Below are 18,060 nucleotides of genomic sequence, written 5' to 3' on the forward strand. Positions count from 1 at the left end.
TAAACACTGTGCCCTGATCTGATTGGATTTCCGCAGGAAAACCAACTCGCGCAAATATGGACAGTAGTGCATTGACTATCTCAGCTGAGCTGAGTTCTTTAAGCGGCACTGCTTCAGGGAACTTTGTCGCTGGGCAGATCACAGTCAAAATGTGTCTGTACCCCGTGGCTGTTACCGGCAGAGGTCCCACTGTATCAGTAACGAGCCGTCTAAAAGGCTCCGTAATGATAGGTACCAATTTCAACGGTGCCCTCGATTTGTCCCCTGGTTTGCCCACCCGCTGACAGGTGTCGCATGTCTTCACAAAGTGGTCTGCGTCCCGAAAACACCCTGGCCAATAGTACTCTTGCAAGAGACGGTCCTTAGTTTTCTTAACTCCTAGGTGTCCGGACCACGAACCCCCATGCGACAAGCGCAACAGATCCTGACGATAGCATTGAGGCACGATCAGCTGATCGAACTCCACTCCCCTGCGGTCTAGATACTTCCGGTACAGGACCCCACCTCTTTCCACAAAGCGAGCATTTTTCTTGGCGATACCTTCCTTGACAATGCAGCGTATGTTTTCTAGGCTGCCATCCTTCTTTTGCTCGGCTATCAAAGCCGAGCGGCTGACTTTTAGCAACCTATTAAGTCCGTCTGACGTGGGCGCGATGAGCAAATCTGCAGATAGCTCTTCTAATTTTCCCGTGTCGGGCATTTCCTCTCCAGTACCTGGTGGCTTCAACGCTACAGGCTCAATTTTATTCAGTTCGGGCGTGCTCTGAATATCAGCTTGCTGCGCCTCTGACCCTTTTTCATTGTTTGACAACGTCGGCCCCGCAACTACCGCCTTTGCAGCGAGCTCCCGAACCTTCGATCTGGCTAAGGCCCGAACGCTAGCCTCACCAAACAAAAGCCCCTTCTCGCGCAGGAGGTGATCGGACCTGTTCGAAAATAGGTACGGGTACTCGGGGGGCAGCATAGATGACCCTGCGGCCTCCGTCTCGAGTGCTCCGAAAGGTCCTTCAATAAGCACTTTTGCTACGGGCAGACACACGCTAAGAGCTTCCACGGCTTGCTTGATCCATGCGCACTCGCCCGGGAACATATCGGGTTCTGCGTAAGAGGGGTGAACTACATCCATCGTAGCTGCGGAATCGCGAAGCACTCGGCACTCTTTCCCGTTCACGAGGAGGTCTCGCATGTAAGGCTCGAGAAGCTTCATGTTCTCGTCAGTGCTGCATAATGACAAAAACACGACTTTTGTTTCTGTTTCCGGACACTGCGCCGAAAAGTGACCCGGCTTCTGGCACGTATAACACACGCGCGCTTGCCTCGTCTCGAACCGCTTTCTGCGTTCGGCTTCGGCTGCCGCCGTCTCCTTACGTTCGGTCGGACTGCTTTCACTCGCATCCGCACTACGTGTGTCGCCCCTTGCTCTCATGGGTGTGAACTTTGGCCTCTCAAACTTGGAGCCAAATTCACCCTTTTGACCGTCCTTAGCTCCGCGAGCCCGACGCGTCACAAACTCCTCGGCTAGCTCGGCGGCTTTAGCCACCGTACAAACGTCTGGCCTATCCAAGACCCAGTACCGCACGTTCTCATGTAACCGACTATAAAACTGTTCCAGCCCGAAACACTGCAGAACTTTCTCGTGGTCACCAAACGCTTTCTCTTCTTTGAGCCACTCCTGCATGTTTGACATAAGCCTGTAGGCAAACTCTGTATATGACTCACTTTTGCCTTTCTCATTTTCCCGAAACTTGCGACGGAACGCCTCCGCTGACAGCCTGTACTTTTTTAGCAGACTCGATTTCACTTTGTCGAAATCCTCTGCCTCCTCTCTCTTCAAGCAAGCGACTACGTCGGCCGCCTCGCCGGGTAACAAAGTGAGCAAGCGCTGTGGCCACGTTTCCCGAGAGAACCCCTGCTTCTCGCACGTTCGCTCAAAGTTAACCAGGAACAAACCAATGTCCTCTCCAAGCTTAAACGGCCGCATCAGGTCAGTCATTTTGAACAATACTCGTTCTCCTGCACCGTGTGCCTGACTTCCATTACGAGCGCGTTCCATCTCTAACTCGAGACGCTTCATTTCCAAAGCGTGTTGACGATCGCGCTCTCTTTCTTTCTCTTGTTGCTCTCGTTCACGCTCATCTTTCTCTTTCTGTTTCTGTTCTTTAAGTTCACGCTCCTGTCTTTTTGCCCTCTCCTCAATGGTCTCAAGGCATTCCGACAGCTCGTCATCCTCCGCTTCTAACTCAAGAATAGCCCTTAGCAGTTCTGGTTTTCTGAGTTTGTCTGAGACATCCAGACCCAACTCTCTTGCAAGCTCCAGCAATTTCGGTTTGCGCAACGACTTCCAATCCATGGCTACTCTGAATGCTGCTTTCTCTACTGCCTACTATTGTCTTGCCGCAAACTAACCCGGCAGCAACGACAACCACAATTACCAGCTCTGTTTCTGACACTAACAAAAGCCTGGCAAAACTCAGAAGAAGAAAGTCCCGCACTCACCAAACCTCGCAGCCAAGAATTCAGCGCAGTCGTTCCGCTGCAGGCAACCAGTCATCACACAGGGCTCGTTGCACTGCTCCCGGATGGTCGTTGTGCTGCTCAGCATACAGTCAACTGCATATCTTCGCTGTTGGCCTCCGTTGTCGCGATCCCACCGCTGCCACCAGTTGTTGGAATCTCAGCGCTGACGCCCGTTGTTGCAGCTGGGTCGCAAGCCCCAAGGGTAGAGTTGGCCTGGCGGCCTGGGGCCCAACTGGAAGCATCCGAAGGTCCCGGCAAAGCATGAGTCGACTGGTAACAGAACAACTTGTTTATTCTAGCATCGCAAAAGAGCGGCCGGTCAGGTCGACCGAAGTGGAGAGACGGGAGAGCAAGTTACTCAACAGAAGAAATCGGAGCCTCTCTCGGCGTCCGGGAGCAGCTGCTCTTATACTCTCGGAGTCGAGGGGAAGAAGGAACGCCTCTTCAGAGGCGCACGTGATGCGCCGCTCGGGCACGTTGAGACGAGTAGGTGACGCATCCGCCGGGCCGGCGCCGGTCAGACCGCCTCGCTTTACAGTTGGGGGAGCTCCTCTCCCCGGCTGCCGCGCTTTGACAAGCGTGGGCACCAACATGCACACACACACACACGCGCACACGAAGACACGTGGCATTGGAACATGCCTGGACGCGCTTGGCGGGGAGGCGTATCGGCGGCGCTGAACGGGCCAAAATGTCCGCCGCTTTGAACGAAGCCCCGGCGTCCGCTGCATCCGCGCCGGCTATACCGCGCATCGTAGGCGAAACGTAACAGCTGGTAGAGAGAAGAATCGTCGGTCTGTGTGGTCATGTGGCCACTTCATTACTTGCAGAAGTTCGGATGTCGGACATCGCGCGGACATAGCTAGAAAGCTTCCTAAAGCAGTCTCCGAGCATTTCAACCAACCAGGTCATAACTTTAATAAACTTAAACGCTACGTTTTCAGTCAAATTTTGTTCTGAACGAGAAAGTATATACACAGGATCATACCTCATCTATAAGTTCAAGACATTGCAACCAATAGGCATAAACGTTTCAAAGTGAGCTTTAGAATCTATTCGCTATGCTAAATTTTAAGCTATTGACAACACCACCTAGTTATTTTTGTTTGGTTGCTTAATGTTTCTATCCTCCTTTCTTGTCTTTTGGTGATGTATTTATTCAATTTCAGTAATTCTTTTCACGAGCACCATTTTCTGCCGCTCCTTTTATTATGTCTTTCAGACACACGATAGCGCTCTGAACTCCAGCAAAGGAGATTATAAGGGGTGCTATGCACATGGCCGTTGACACGCCGGCTGACACAAGGCCATGTCAGCGGCCCTATGCACAGCACCCGTTTATTCTCAATTCTACACCTTCGCCGCTAACACACCTGCACTCGTTGCCTCCACCACCCACTTTACCTCCTCTTTCACCATAGAAGAATCCTACCTATATATAATGTGCCGAGGAAAGCATGTGTCAACTTGAAAAAGGCAAGTCCACTTGTGTAAACGTTGCCTCCCGCTATTACTTTGCTCTCGTTTTGCTCATCGCCTTGAATTTCCATCTCCCGCCTTGTCTGTGTTTTCGTTATAATGGTTCAGTCATTCTGCTGGTCTCTGCAAAAGGCTTTCCGCTGCCAGACCTCGTTCTCGGAAAAGACAAAATGTTGCGCAAAGCTTGGGCAACAAGTGTCAAGAATCACAAGGAGAGCTTCTAACTGGAAATAAAAAATATATTGTAGCTGAGGTCACCGCTTTACTCGTGGGAAGTCTCCCACTTTCATGTGTGGGGTGCGCTTCTAAAAGTTCCCCGAGTTGATTCCCCAGCGCCTATCACAGCCTGCATTCTGTTCTGCAGGGAGCTGTGTAAGGACCGACAAATGTTGTTGTTTGATCTAAGCCACTCCCACTCCTCTTGCGCAATAGCTGACAGCGTGTCCGTTGGCAGGACACGGAGCTACTGGTCGCCCAGAGTAAGCTTCATGTTGCCCAAGATATATTTAATGATATTGAGGTCAGGCCACTCAAAAGGCTATTCGAGGACAGCCACGTCACGACTCTCTAGAAACACAGCCACTTTTTAGGACTTGTGTACAGGCGAGTCATCACGCTGCATGACGAAATCATATTCCGGAACTGGTCCCCCAACAGGGTAAGGAAGCACCACATCGTCGAGAAAAGCACAGTATGAATCTCCGTTGAAGAGGTCCTGAGTTCTCACGAAGGGTCCAAGTCTAAGGCCTGGGACCCCTCCTACTTCAGCTGAAACCCCAAATGCCTGCAACAAGGGGTCACAGGAATTTGAAGCCCACCGCGTACACGCGAAGCTTCACGGTTGTGCGTGACATCTGACAGCCGTGCAGTATTCTGAATTTCGTCAACACTTGCGTTCGCATTGTCCACAGCTGCTGCAACAAGGCCACGTCCAGTAGTCACCGTCAATAGTCACCTTTCCGCGGGCTTTACGTGGAGAATCTGCAATTCTCGTCTCTTCTCGGTACGCTTGGATGATTCGGATCAGTGTTGGAAGCGGCCAATTTTTCATTGCAGATATCTGGCTTTTAGTGTCGACTCGTCGGCTGAGATCTACACTGTTCCTTCTTTTTTTCTTCTGGAATGGGCGACATCGCTGCCTTACCGAACGTTTGCCAAAAAGTGGTTTAGCCCCGCTAGTTTGCAGCTGTATTATTTTTGCCAAGTGAGTGTAAGAAAGAATCAAGCAGATAAAGAAAACGCCTTTCGCAACGGAAATGCTCAGAGTGACGTTGTGTCAACCGATAGAAACACATTGCATAAAGCAATGTCTGGTGGCGTCGGCCTTCACAAATAATCCGATAATTTTTCCTTGGACAGCCAGTACCATTAGCTTGGCAATAACTTGCAGCCCCGCATCAGTGTCGTCAGCCAATAAGAGAGTACAGTGGCCATGCTAAAATGAACCTAACCAATCTTGCGAAGCGAAAGCGAGGGAGGGTAAGAGGACAGGCTTTTTCAGGAGGGCCCAGCAGGAAATTAGACGATAGTGTCCAAGCTATAGCTCGTGACGTGAGCGTACAGAAGAATGGATTTAAAGCCGTGGTCTTCCGCCGTACGGTTTTAGAAGGCGGAGATGATAAACAAAGGTAAGCTGTCAAAGTCCTTGTGATTTGATTTCGCACTCACAGCACATTGAATATATTCATTTTTCTGTAGGTGGTGTTTGGCTAGGCAACGCGTATCGGGATGGTGAAGAGAAGAATGCAGAAGTTGAGCACGGGAAATCAGGAAGGGAGAAGCACTTCCACAATGGTATGGCATGGAACTGGTGGCCACAGTCAGGTGTCAGGTGCTCAGCATGGAATGTTTATTAAGGAAAACCTGACTGCGCAGAATCGAATGCTCCTAAGAGCTACGAAAGAATGAGCGCGGGTAAATAATTTCCGCTTTGCATGGCACTGCGCTGGGAAAGTGTTTCTAAGAAAGAGTGAGGGCGACCACGCACACTAGATAAAGTCGCCTGCAGATCTGGATAAGATCGTTTTTTGAGCGTAGGAGCGAAAGTAAGTTGTAGTTAAAATGATGTTGGGACACTCGAACAAAATGTGTTCGTCGGATCTTCACGATAATGCAAGCTCACAGAACGGTGGATTGATTAGATGCATACAGATCAACTGTCAGTAAGTGAAAAATAAAAAGGATGAACTTGACACATTTTTAGGCAGCCTAAACTTTCGTTTTCATTTCATAATGCTTTCTGAAACGTGGTACAGGGATTGTACGGTCCATTGGTGTCCGCCAAAGTACGAGTGCTTTGCAAGATCAAGAATGAACTCGAGCGGTGGCGGGGTTAGCCTAATTGTGTGCGATTCGTTTAATGTCAACTGTGTTCAATAATTTTCTTGTGTTAACGATGATTACGAGGTATTGTCTGTGTTACATGCGCGCACTGTTTATTCTGTTGTCTACAGATCACCGCGAGGTAATCTCCAAGGCTTTTTTTTTCTCTTTTTGAGAATTTATTAAAATACATTGTTGAATTACAGTATAAATTCGTTTGTGGTGGCGATTTCAATATAAACATGCTGGTTGACTGAAACATCACACGTGATTTTGAACTGCTTTTAAAAACGTATGGGTGTTCCAATGCTATCAATACTCCTACCAGAATTACCTGCGATACGTCCACATGCCTTGACTTGTTTATCACGAACTACGGATCAAACAGTGTTCAATGTGTCACTATTTCTTACAGCTTGAGTTAACGGAAAGATAAAAGACCACCAGAACGAGTTTGCTTCTCGCAAATAATAACTGAAGAACGGCTAGTGTATTTTCGCGATGACTTACGTCACGTAGCGTGGGACAGTGTTGTTGCTGCTACACGTGCGGATCGCGCTTACGGTGCTTTTCTGGAAACGTTCATCTCTTATTATGTTGAACATTTTCCTTCCATTCCTAAAGTATTCGCTCCATCAAGGATACGTAAACCCTGGGTAACTATTCAATTATTTAAAAAGATAAAAGAAAAGGCTAGATTATTCAATAAATTCCTCATATCTCGGGATACTGATGATTTGAGAGTGATTAAAGCATTTCGAAATGGCTTAACTAAGGAATTACGTGCTGCGAAAACTACATTTTATAAGCAATTCTTCGCATCATGCAGCCATGACAGCAATAAGATACGGCATTGGCTTAATTCTTTGCTGAATAGAGTGCCAAATTTAGCGGCAGGGTTGCGTATCATTTCCGATGGAGCGAGCATACCAGAAGAGAAGTTGGCCGACTGTTTTAATAATTATTTCACTAATCTACCTAAAAGCAATGTGAATGAAAACGCCTGCCGTTTCATTACAACGAACTGTGTGCATTCAATCCTTTTGCGTCCGACAAACACTTCAGAAGTAATTTTACTGTTCTCCGCACTAAACAAGAGCAATTCCTGCGATGCTGATAACATTAAAATCAAGCCTGTGAAATTTGTAATAGATATAATCGCTCCAGTACTCGCCCATATTTATCTGCCTTTCTACCGGTGTATTCCCGTATAAAATACAGGTAGCAAAAGTAGTTGCACTGTTCAAGAAAGGTGACAAAACTGCCTTACCTAATTATAGACCTGTATCTATTCTTCCTATATTTTCGAAGTGCTTGGAAAAAATATTTTTTGCAGAATATCAGACTTTCTGGACAAGCACAACATGATAATTAAGCATCAGTACGCTTTCCGAAAAATATGTCAACACAGCTAGCTTTGCTTGAACAGAATGAACTAATTCTAAAGGATATTGAGGAACGTTTGCTAACTTTGGGAGTATTTGTCGATTTTTCAAAAGCCTTCGATTCTATAAATCATGATCTCTTGCTTAGTAAGTTAAACTACTGCGGTATACGCGGTAATGCATTTGACTTGATTAGGTCGTATCTTGGTCATAGAAAGCAATTTGTACAAGTAAATAGCTTTAAATCTGAAGTTCGGTCGGTCAATGTAGGTGTACCTCAGGGCAGTATTTTAGGGCCCCTCCTCTTTAATATCTTTATTAACGATTTAGTAAACATTGATGTTGATACACGTTATGGAATCTATCCTGATGACAATACGCTATTCTTTTCATCTAACCGCCCTGCCGAATTGATTATAAGAGCTAATGCAGTTTTGAATAAACTATACACATGGTCATTTGACAATGGTTTGACTATTAATTCGCAAAAAAACTAAGGCGGTGTTATTTCGCGCTAAGAACACGCAAATTACTCTAGAGGAAGATTTGATAAGGAACAATTCTAAAATTGAGCTTGTACACTCGGTAAAATCGCTAGGTGTATTTTTTGATCATACTATGACGTGGCAGAGCCATGTAGATTTTCTTGCTAGCAAGCTTTCACAAATCACTGGAATTTTTCATTCCTTGAACTATCTTCCTCGCTCTATTAAGTGCTTGTTATATAATTCACTTTTTCTCAGCCATTTATTTATTGTTGTTCTGTCTGGGCTACCACTTCTGACACAAATATCAATAGGTTCTACATACAGCAAAAGAAGGCTCTTCGCCCTATTTGTAATAAACCATACGATTTCCCTTCAGCTTATTTATTTCATAAACTTAACACACCGAAAGTGCAGGCCCTTTTAAAGTATCGTTTAGTGCTTGCGTATAAAAACGAACAGAAAAAGAACATAAAATGCATTACTTCTAAGGCTAACTTAGAACTACACGAAACTCCGTACAGCACAAGAAAGCCAGAGTACTGCTACGTACCAAATCGCGCACAAACTATGCATCACAAATGTTGTGCTCCAGGCTACCTCGGTTATTAAACGATCTTATTGTTAATAAAATTGATATTGTAACTTGTTCTCCTCCTGATATCCTTGATTTTTTCTCTCATATGTGAGTTGTACAATGCATATATGCTTTTGAAGTGCAGTGATAGTTTGTGTTTTTGCTTGCTTACTCACATCTTGCTTTTGTTGCATTTTCTTCCTCGCCTGATTTGCGATGAGTATGCATGATATGTTGGAGTGCTTGAATGTGTAAGTACTTGGAAAAACTGTATTTCCGCTCTGCTGCTCCCTTCTTTTCTTGTGTTAAGGGTATTTGGCGCTGGTCAAGCTGCTACGAGCAGATTTTTTCCCCACTTTACCCCCGCAAAGCTGTATTTAGTTTTTGTGGAAATGAAGCATACATACATACATACATACATACATACATACATACATACATACATACATACATACATACATACATACATACATACATACATACATACATACATACATACATACATACATACATACATACATACATACATACATACATACATACATACATACATACATACATACATACATACATACACTCTCATTACTCACGTAGGCCCATTTCAGGGAAGCAGGGGTGAGAACGGGGGAAAAGAAGGATACGTAGCAGATGCCAGCAAAGGGTAGGACCGCTGTCTCCCAATAATTAGCCAGGTAGGCAGCGCAAACGAGGGTATACGTATCATAATGTAGCAGACATCTGCCAGGGAGTCGGACGATTGTGGTGGGCGTACGAGACCTGTTTGCTCGGCGACTGCTTGAGCCGTATCGACGATGTACAATATTTATAAATGTGAAGAAAGCCAACAGACATCGAGACCAAGGTTACAGGATCCAAACCCGGCCGCTGCGGCCGAATTTCCCTGGAGGCTAAATGCAAGGGCGCCCGTGTGCTGCATAACTTCAGTGCAAGGTAAAGAACCTCGGGTGGTCGAAATTATCGGTAGCCCTCCTCTACAGCGTCTCTCAAAGTAGAGTAGCTTTACGGCGTTGAACACCAGAAAGGAAACCAAACCAGTCTTCAGAAGTTCGCAAGAATACAGGCACTTAACTAGGATCGTGGGAGGGAAAATCTTGGACAGCGCAGTTTTGGTACGCGAAAACTACACGAGACGCTGCCGTGAGTGAAGTGCGCTTTCCCGCAACGAAGTCGCTCAGGCGCTACAAGCCTGCAGAGAGTTAGATGTGCATCACAGCAAAGCGCGCTTTGGCAGACGACAAGCCCTCTGCGCCTCTGTGCGCCTGCGCCGCTTAGCTACGATACGAAGCCGCGCCGTGTGCGTTGCCGCTCTGTGGAGCCCGGCCAAGCTGCGGCGTGATTGTAGTAAGTGTGGACGACATGTATCGTTCGCAGAAGGCTTGCTAGCATGACAGAAAGCAATAACGTAAAATAATCCTTCTTGGAGCCATTCAACCCGAAAGCGATTTGCAAAACTGCAGTCGGCTTGCGCAGAAGACGCACCTTTGGAATAAATGGTAAAGCGCGGGGCCTGTCAGCCACAGGGAAGACGTTGTGCACCAAATACCTTTCTTGTGGAAAGGAGTAAGACGCGCAATCCAGTCACTGCCTGAGCAACCGATTACGAGAGCATTATTAGGAAAGAGCTGCTGGTACTGCAATGCACCACGTGTGCGTACGAACCGGCTTTTGACGGGACCACGGATCTATCAGACCGCAAAGATGAACTCGCAAGATTAGTAAAACAAGGAGCGAAAATTGTAAGACTGGGCACTGCTTATATAAACACTCGGGGCCGATGCCTCTCTCAGATGAAATGGTATCGGCATTTATTGTGCTTTGTACACTCTGACACTGCGAATGCATTTTCTTAATGTATGCTTTCATGTACCAAATAGAGAAAAAAATCTTATTTCTCCGCATGCCGTTTCTTACAGGCTATGTGTGTCGCGAATGTATATACAGGGTGTCCCAACTTTCCAAACAAAAATACTACTAAAAGGACTTCTGTGCCGTAGACATGTGTGAGAAAGCCCGCTAAAGGTAATCATTATAGATAGTAGCTTAAAGGATACTCATAAGATGCTACATGACTAGACCGCGATAAACAATTAATGACTGACTGCAAGGAAAAATCGCGTGTTATGTGGCCTTCCACCGCGAAACTGTAAGCACAGCTTCCTAAAGCCCTTTGGTTTCTTTGTAATGTGAAAAAACTTGTGTCTTTGTGTGACTTCTGACAAATTGCGATAATTTATTCTGCAAACGGAGTACAGTTAGCACACTAACATTTGGTTGATGCGAAATTCTTGGTACGTTTGTATGTTTGAACATGCCGTATATTTCTGTTTCCAATATGAATAGCAATAATTATTTTGTATAATTGAATTCGTATTCAAAACCATAAATGCTGGCCCACAGATATTGGTTTATATCTTTAAAGGACTCGATCGAAAGCGAGGAAGCAGCTTTCTCACCTACTGGAATGCGCCAGGAGTGAGGAAAACAATGCTTCCCAAAAAATAATTAGCAGGTTTTGTATCATTTAGAGTTCATGGTAATAATAACATTTCCTAATTTATTTTGGGCAATCATCTAGTCTGCCGCTTTGCGATTACCTGCTGCCTAAATCTGCTGGAGGACAAGAGCTAATCTAGGGTTGTCCTTCGAGTGTATTTTACGGAGCTATCAGCTAACTATGTTTGACCCTTCGACTGGTTTTGTAGCGATGTTTCTTCTGCATGAATTGTTAAGGAAGGAGCTTCCCACATAAAGCTTCGTGTGAAGAGGAAGTTTTAGCTGTAGAGCTTCTGTATAGATAGGAGCGAGGAAATTTTGACGTGCACTGAATTTAGTGAGGTTTTTTCGAATTAAAACTAAGCTAAAACGTAACTGAGTTGCTAGTAAGATTTCAATTTTTATTTCGTTGCCACAAAACTCTCCAAACTTATTTTTACTTAGACTTTGAGTTTTTTAAAAGAATTCTTGAAACTATGAAAAAAGCTTTATTATCCACTTCTCCACATTCGCACTCAATAATCAAAAGAAGTTATCACAATTCAGTAAACTGTACCAAATAACATGGATGCAGCGGAAAATATTATGTAATGTACACCGAGCTGAAATATAGCGCTACTTTGTTAGTAGGACATTTGCGAAACATTTCTTAAGATGGTAAAGATTTCATAGAAGCTGTAACCTTGCATGGGAAATTTTTGCACTTCAGATACTTGAAATGACACAATTTACTTTTCAACAATATCTGTCTTTAGAGCAAGATAAGGTATTCTTCTATCTATCTATCTATCTATCTATCTATCTATCTATCTATCTATCTATCTATCTATCTATCTATCTATCTATCTATCTATCTATCTATCTATCTATCTATCTATCTATCTATCTATCTATCTATCTATCTATCTATCTATCTATCTATCTATCTATCTATCTCAGAAGAAGCATATGGAAGGCATCAAATGCATGTATACATAATTTGAATGTCATGTAGGTGAGGAATGGAATGACACAATGTTCATGGCATGTCTGTCATAACATAAATGCTATGAATGGCGTCATGTCGTTGCGGTCGTTCACCTCAATATTTATCAGGATATGAGAGAAATGCCTGCTCGACCTGAGCAGGATCACATCACCAAAATATCATGACATGATTGATATGCGTGTCAAACATGAATGATATATGTGTCATAACATGAATCACACGAATTTTGTGACACCTGAGTTTCGTCAAGACGTCAATGAGAAGACGCAAGCGCAGGTTATATAATGACACAAATGGTAAGAATGGCATGATGCCTCCGTGGTAGTTTCTTTAGCTCGATATACAGGGTGTCCCAACTGTCGTGCACCAGGATTTAAAATTATGGAAATGGCACGTAACCAGTCCGAACCAACGTAATACGGGTTACCGTTGCTTGAAGATATTCAAATTATTATTTGCATTTCGCTAACGCAATAAGTAATCTTCACTAGCCAACTTTTCAAATATTATACTTAGATGAAAAGTGTTAATGAGAAAATTGTAGAGCAACATGAGAAACTTCATATACAACTTTCCTCGCTCAGTACGTGCTACACAATACTGTTTTTTAGAGCGTGAAAGAACCTGCGAGTACACGCAAACCGCCTGAAGCGGCCATTCGCTCGGCAATCTTGTGTGTATTCGCAGGCTCCTTTGACGTTCGGAAAAACACTTTTATGTAGCAAGTATTGACGACCAGAAAGCTCTATCTGCAGTTTTGAAGCGAAAGCTGTACTCCTCGAGCTGCAACTCCCACGGTCAATCTCGGCACGCGTTTGACCTTCGACCAGCAGCGCGCAAGTGTGAAGGCATGACGGCACTGCGGAGAACCGTAGCAGCTGCGCTCGTGCGAGCCTCGCCGTGTGTGTACCACGTGATTAGGCGAGGGTTCAAAAAACACAATATAGTCCCATAGAGTAATATAGTAAACGTAAAGAGTGGACACTCCCGTAGGCGCCTGCGCCCGGCTTTGGTTCTCGGCGCACCTAGCGGAATCGGCGAAACGCACCAGCCTCCAAGATGGTCGCCGCACTCTGCCGAATCTCCGAGGTTATGATTTCACTTTCGCTTCTTTTATTATCTTTTTGTGACCAATAACGTTGCATAAATCGAGTGATTTCATGCAGGCGCTTGTGCCACTGTTTATATGTTGCGACGACGAGCGCGCAAAGGTGTTTCACTTTATGTTAGTTTTATTTAAAATAATATTTGCTGTTCCAAGCCGTAACTTTGCGCAACAATCATGCCAGATGTTGAGGAAGTAGAACTTTATCGTTCGTGATATTGTACTTCTAGTAACTCACACCGGAAGGAGTTTCGTTAATAAATGTACCATGTTCCTTCAATATGAATCAACTTGCTGCACAGCCAAGAACACGAAAATAGCAGACAAACGTTTATTGCAGCAAGATTGTAAGAGACAGATACATGAAAACGGGAAGAAACTGCGAAATGCAAGTAATTGAGAATAGTCAGAAATTAATGGGCGTGATGACAATAATTTTACACAAGCGAAACACATGCAAGAAGTGTTGCAACTATCCAGATAATGAAAAAAAAGAGGATTAAGAAAAAGCATTTAGAAGGAAAAATATGACGATTTTGCTTGTACGGAGAGTGAATTTCGGTAGCAAAATTGTGTGAATAGTTGCGTGCCAAAATAAAATTGCTACAAAAATAATTCGGGACGCACCAATATCCTCATATCGAACGTGTAAGCCAGTGCGTCCGTCATTAAACAGCTACAAGATATTGGCACCTCAGTCAAGTACTTTGTGTTTGGGGTTTTCAGCTGCTGTTTTTCAGGCCTTGCAATTGTCTTCCGATATTTGAAAATTTGCCTTTGAAAATGCATGATATTCTTTGGCTGTAGAGTGTATATTAAGGAAGTAGTGGAGATTCCTGCAATACGTAGAATGACAGGCAGCAGGTAAGCAATGTTGGAGGCTTCAAAGCTATTGAATGTAGACGCTACGTTCGTTCCTACAAGCAATACTGGAGCCTTCAAAACTTTAGAATGGAGATGTTGCGGCCCTTCGTGTAATGCATATTTTTCTGATCTAAGGTCAAGGAAAGACTCTTATGAATGCTGAGAAACAAGAAACTTTATATGGTAAGGACTCCATACACAAATAAAGCATGAGAGCATGTATCTGCAGCCCAACACAATACAGCTAACAACTCTCGAGAGCACATAGCCTGCTACAGAGGTTGAGAGAGCGCACATTATTCCCATATTACAAATATTGTACGTGTACTGCTTTAGAAATAGCTATATTTCTTTTGCAAAAGTAGAGTACCATACTTTTCAGAAGGCGCCGCGAAAGCATAAAGCTCTCTGCACCGAATGGCATGTGTTCATAGGCCGCATTTCTTTAAGGGTCGCTTATAGCCCGACGTAACGCACGCGCGCGCGCACGCTACGTCACGTCGGCGAAAACCCCTCTATAGGCTGGCGCACCGGCACAGCTAACGTAACCGGCGGTTTCCGACGCTTCCCGACGGTCCCGGCGGCGATATGGCTCCTGAGCCATTCGCGCGTCGGAGTGGGCGGAACTCTCGCACCACAATGCATTGCGCGCGAAGAAAAAGGCGCCAACAGAACTCCGCAGACGGCTTCTGCGGATGGCGCGCGACTTAGCGAACGTTCTGCGCATGCTCCGAAGATAGCAGTAGACGGCGCGCGCATTTAAGCATAGAGGGGATGGCATCTCGGCTGGCGCAACGCAACCAACGCCGCGTGACTGACCGCGAACGACGCTCGCCCGCGCGCCGATAACGTCGGACAATAAACGTGCCTAAACGCACCCTTTTATTTTCTAACTTCGTCAATTCATCAAACGTGTCTCGCAGATCGGACGCTGCCGCGTCGCTGTTATCACTAACATCGCCACTCATTGCTGCGCATGATAAAGAAAAAAAGAATGCGAAACAAAATTCAGCGTTGCAAATGGGCAGCAGCTGTTTACGGCTTCAAGGCTGCCGTCACTCGTTCATGCGGTTAACAGTTAGACAACGAACTACGAAGAGAATATGCCTTTAACAACTTGCAAATAAACTTCCAGTGGACTTACCATGAAACGACGACGAAGCAGTAATGCCACACGCTGGCAGAAGTCAACAACGGTCCTCGGTCACTTTTTACACAACAACGACGCCGCGAGCCCGGCGACGGGACGCATGGGGCCTGACTAGGCTTCGCACGTGTTGCATTGTGCCGCCTGTCAAGCTGCTCGCTGCATCCGCAGCCACAGCCACATTTTTCTTGATGTGCGCTGCCACCTAGCGGAATTAGCGTATCTCCATAGCTCAGCCACAGAGAAAGCATAGAGTAACGTTGTAAACGACAAGAGTGGACACTCGAGTTGTTTCGCGGTCGAGCTACGGAGCTTCGCCGATTCCGCTAGGTGGCAGAGCACATCAAGAAAAATGGGGCTTTGGCTGCTGCTGCGGCTAGCAGGTCGACAGGCGGCACGACTCAACGCGTGAGAAGCTAGACTCAGGCCTCGTCGCCGGGCTCTTTCTGTAAAATACACCTGATGAGCATTGTGGGGTCCTTCTGCCAGCGTCTGCTTCGTCCTCGTTTCATTGTAAGGCCACAGCAAGTTCTTTTGCGCGTTGTTAACGACTTATTCTCTTCGCATTTCGTTATGTCACTTTAAGCCGCATGAACGAGTGACAGAGGCCTTGCAGCCATGAACAGCTGCTGCCCATTTGCTACGCTGACTTTCATTTCGCATTCTTTTTTTTATTGCCAAAGCAATACTGCTCGAGGTTTCCGCTCTTGGCCGTCGTCTCGGAAAATCCACCAGTGACCTTTAGCGTGACCTATGTGTGACGTCATGCCAGCTGTGGAAAAGCGGGGCCCCAACTCGGCTCGTCGCGATCGTCCCAGCGAATCCTCCATGCTGCTGCAGCGCGCCGCTGCCGTGAGGGGCGTTCCGTTCCGTTCCAAAAACCTTTATTTCCATCAGAGAAGGAAACCCCTACTCCCTGCCGCTGGCGCGCAGGCCTAGGGACAGGGGTGGGGGTCTCCGCGACTAGATGCAGGCAAAGAGTTGTTGGCTCTTCGCGGCCTCTGCCGCCAGATGGATGGCTCTCCTCTGCATGGAGGGGTCCGCGCTTTGCAGAAGGGTGTCCCAGGCTTCTCTACTATTTATTCCTTCCTTGACACCTGGGGAGTCTACGCATTGCCAGATTATATGGTTGAGGGTCCCCCCTCTCCCCGCATCTCTTACATTTATCGTCTATATCTTCGTCTTTCAGTACGTGTGACGCCCATACTGCATTTATGTAGTTTCCTGCTTGCAGTCTGCGCCAGGCTCTCGCCTCTCTATTTCCGAGCTCCTTGTCCGGAGGGGGGACAGTTCTACGCTGAAGCTTATAGTTATCGATTATATTTCTGTGTAGGCCTGTAGTCTCTCGTCTAGTTCCTTGCAAGCGGGCGGCTCTGTTCCTGCCCGGAAGTAGAGATCTCGGGCTAGGAAGTGCGCCACCTCGTTGCCTTGGACTGACGTGTGAGCTGGTGCCCATACGAGGCTGATTGTTCTGTCAATTTTCTTTCCTTTTAGTATTCGTATCGCTTCTGGTGCGATTCTGCCTTTGCCGTAATTGTGGATGGCTGTTTTGCTGTCGCTTATTATGTAGCTCGCCTTGGTCCCGACACAGGCAAGCGCGATTGCTACTTCTTCCGCTGCTTCCGGATTGCGGCTGCGTATTGTGGCTGCTGAGACTGCTTCGTCTTGGCCATCTACCACCGAGGCTACTGCCGCACCCAGTTTGCCGCTGGCCACACCCGTGTACGCCACTATCTCCCTATGTATTTCGCTGAAGCGTCTGACCAGTGCTTCGGCTCTCTTTTGCCTCCTTTCTTTGTTGAAGGTGGGGTGCATGTTTTTAGGAAGTGGGTCTATCATTAGCTGTTCTCTGATTTCTCTTGGGATGTCACGTTTCTTTTGCATGCCTCTGTCTGTCTGCAGCCCCACCATGTTCAGGATAGCTCTGCCTGTATATGTTTGGCTGAGTCGTTCCTGTTGGGCGGTTTTAACTGCTTCGGCTGTTTCTTGCCATGTATTGTGAATTCCTATTGTTAGGAGTCTCTCAGTGGAGGTGACTATGGGTAGTCCGAGTGCTAGTTTATAGCATCTTCTGATTATCGAGTCTAATTTGTCTCTTTCTGAAGCCCGGATGTTAAGATATGGTGTGGCGTAGCTAAGTCTGCTGATGACGTACGCTTGTACTAGCTTAACTATGCTTCCTTCTCTTAGCCCTCTCCCCTTGAGAGCTATTCTTCTGAATATCCCGGTGACTTGTGCTGCATAACCTTCCAGTTTCCTTATGGTTTCGTCGTTGTATCCATTGCTTTGGGTGAAAAGTCCTAATATTCTTATCTTATCTACTTTGGGTACTGGTTTGCCCCCAACCGTGATGTTAAGATCGCTGTCTCTTTTCAGCCTTAATGATTTGGGGTTGTACATTAAGAGTTCCGATTTTTCTGGTGAGCAAGTAAGCCCCCTAGTTGCTGCATACTCGATTACTGTGTCCGCGGCTGTTTGCAGTTTGTTTTCTATTTCCGCGTCGTTACCTTTGTTTATCCAAACATTTATATCTTCTGCGTACATGCTGAAGTTTAAATTTTCTATTTTCCTGAGTTTAGCCGGGAGGCCCCTCATAGCCAGATTGAAGAGGAGTGGGGAGAGTACAGATCCTTGTGGGGTACCTCTGTTTCCCAGTTCTATTTCTTCCGATTCCAAA

The sequence above is a fragment of the Dermacentor variabilis genome, chromosome 2, assembly GCF_050947875.1.
Source record: "Dermacentor variabilis isolate Ectoservices chromosome 2, ASM5094787v1, whole genome shotgun sequence".
Classification (NCBI taxonomy): domain Eukaryota; kingdom Metazoa; phylum Arthropoda; class Arachnida; order Ixodida; family Ixodidae; genus Dermacentor; species Dermacentor variabilis.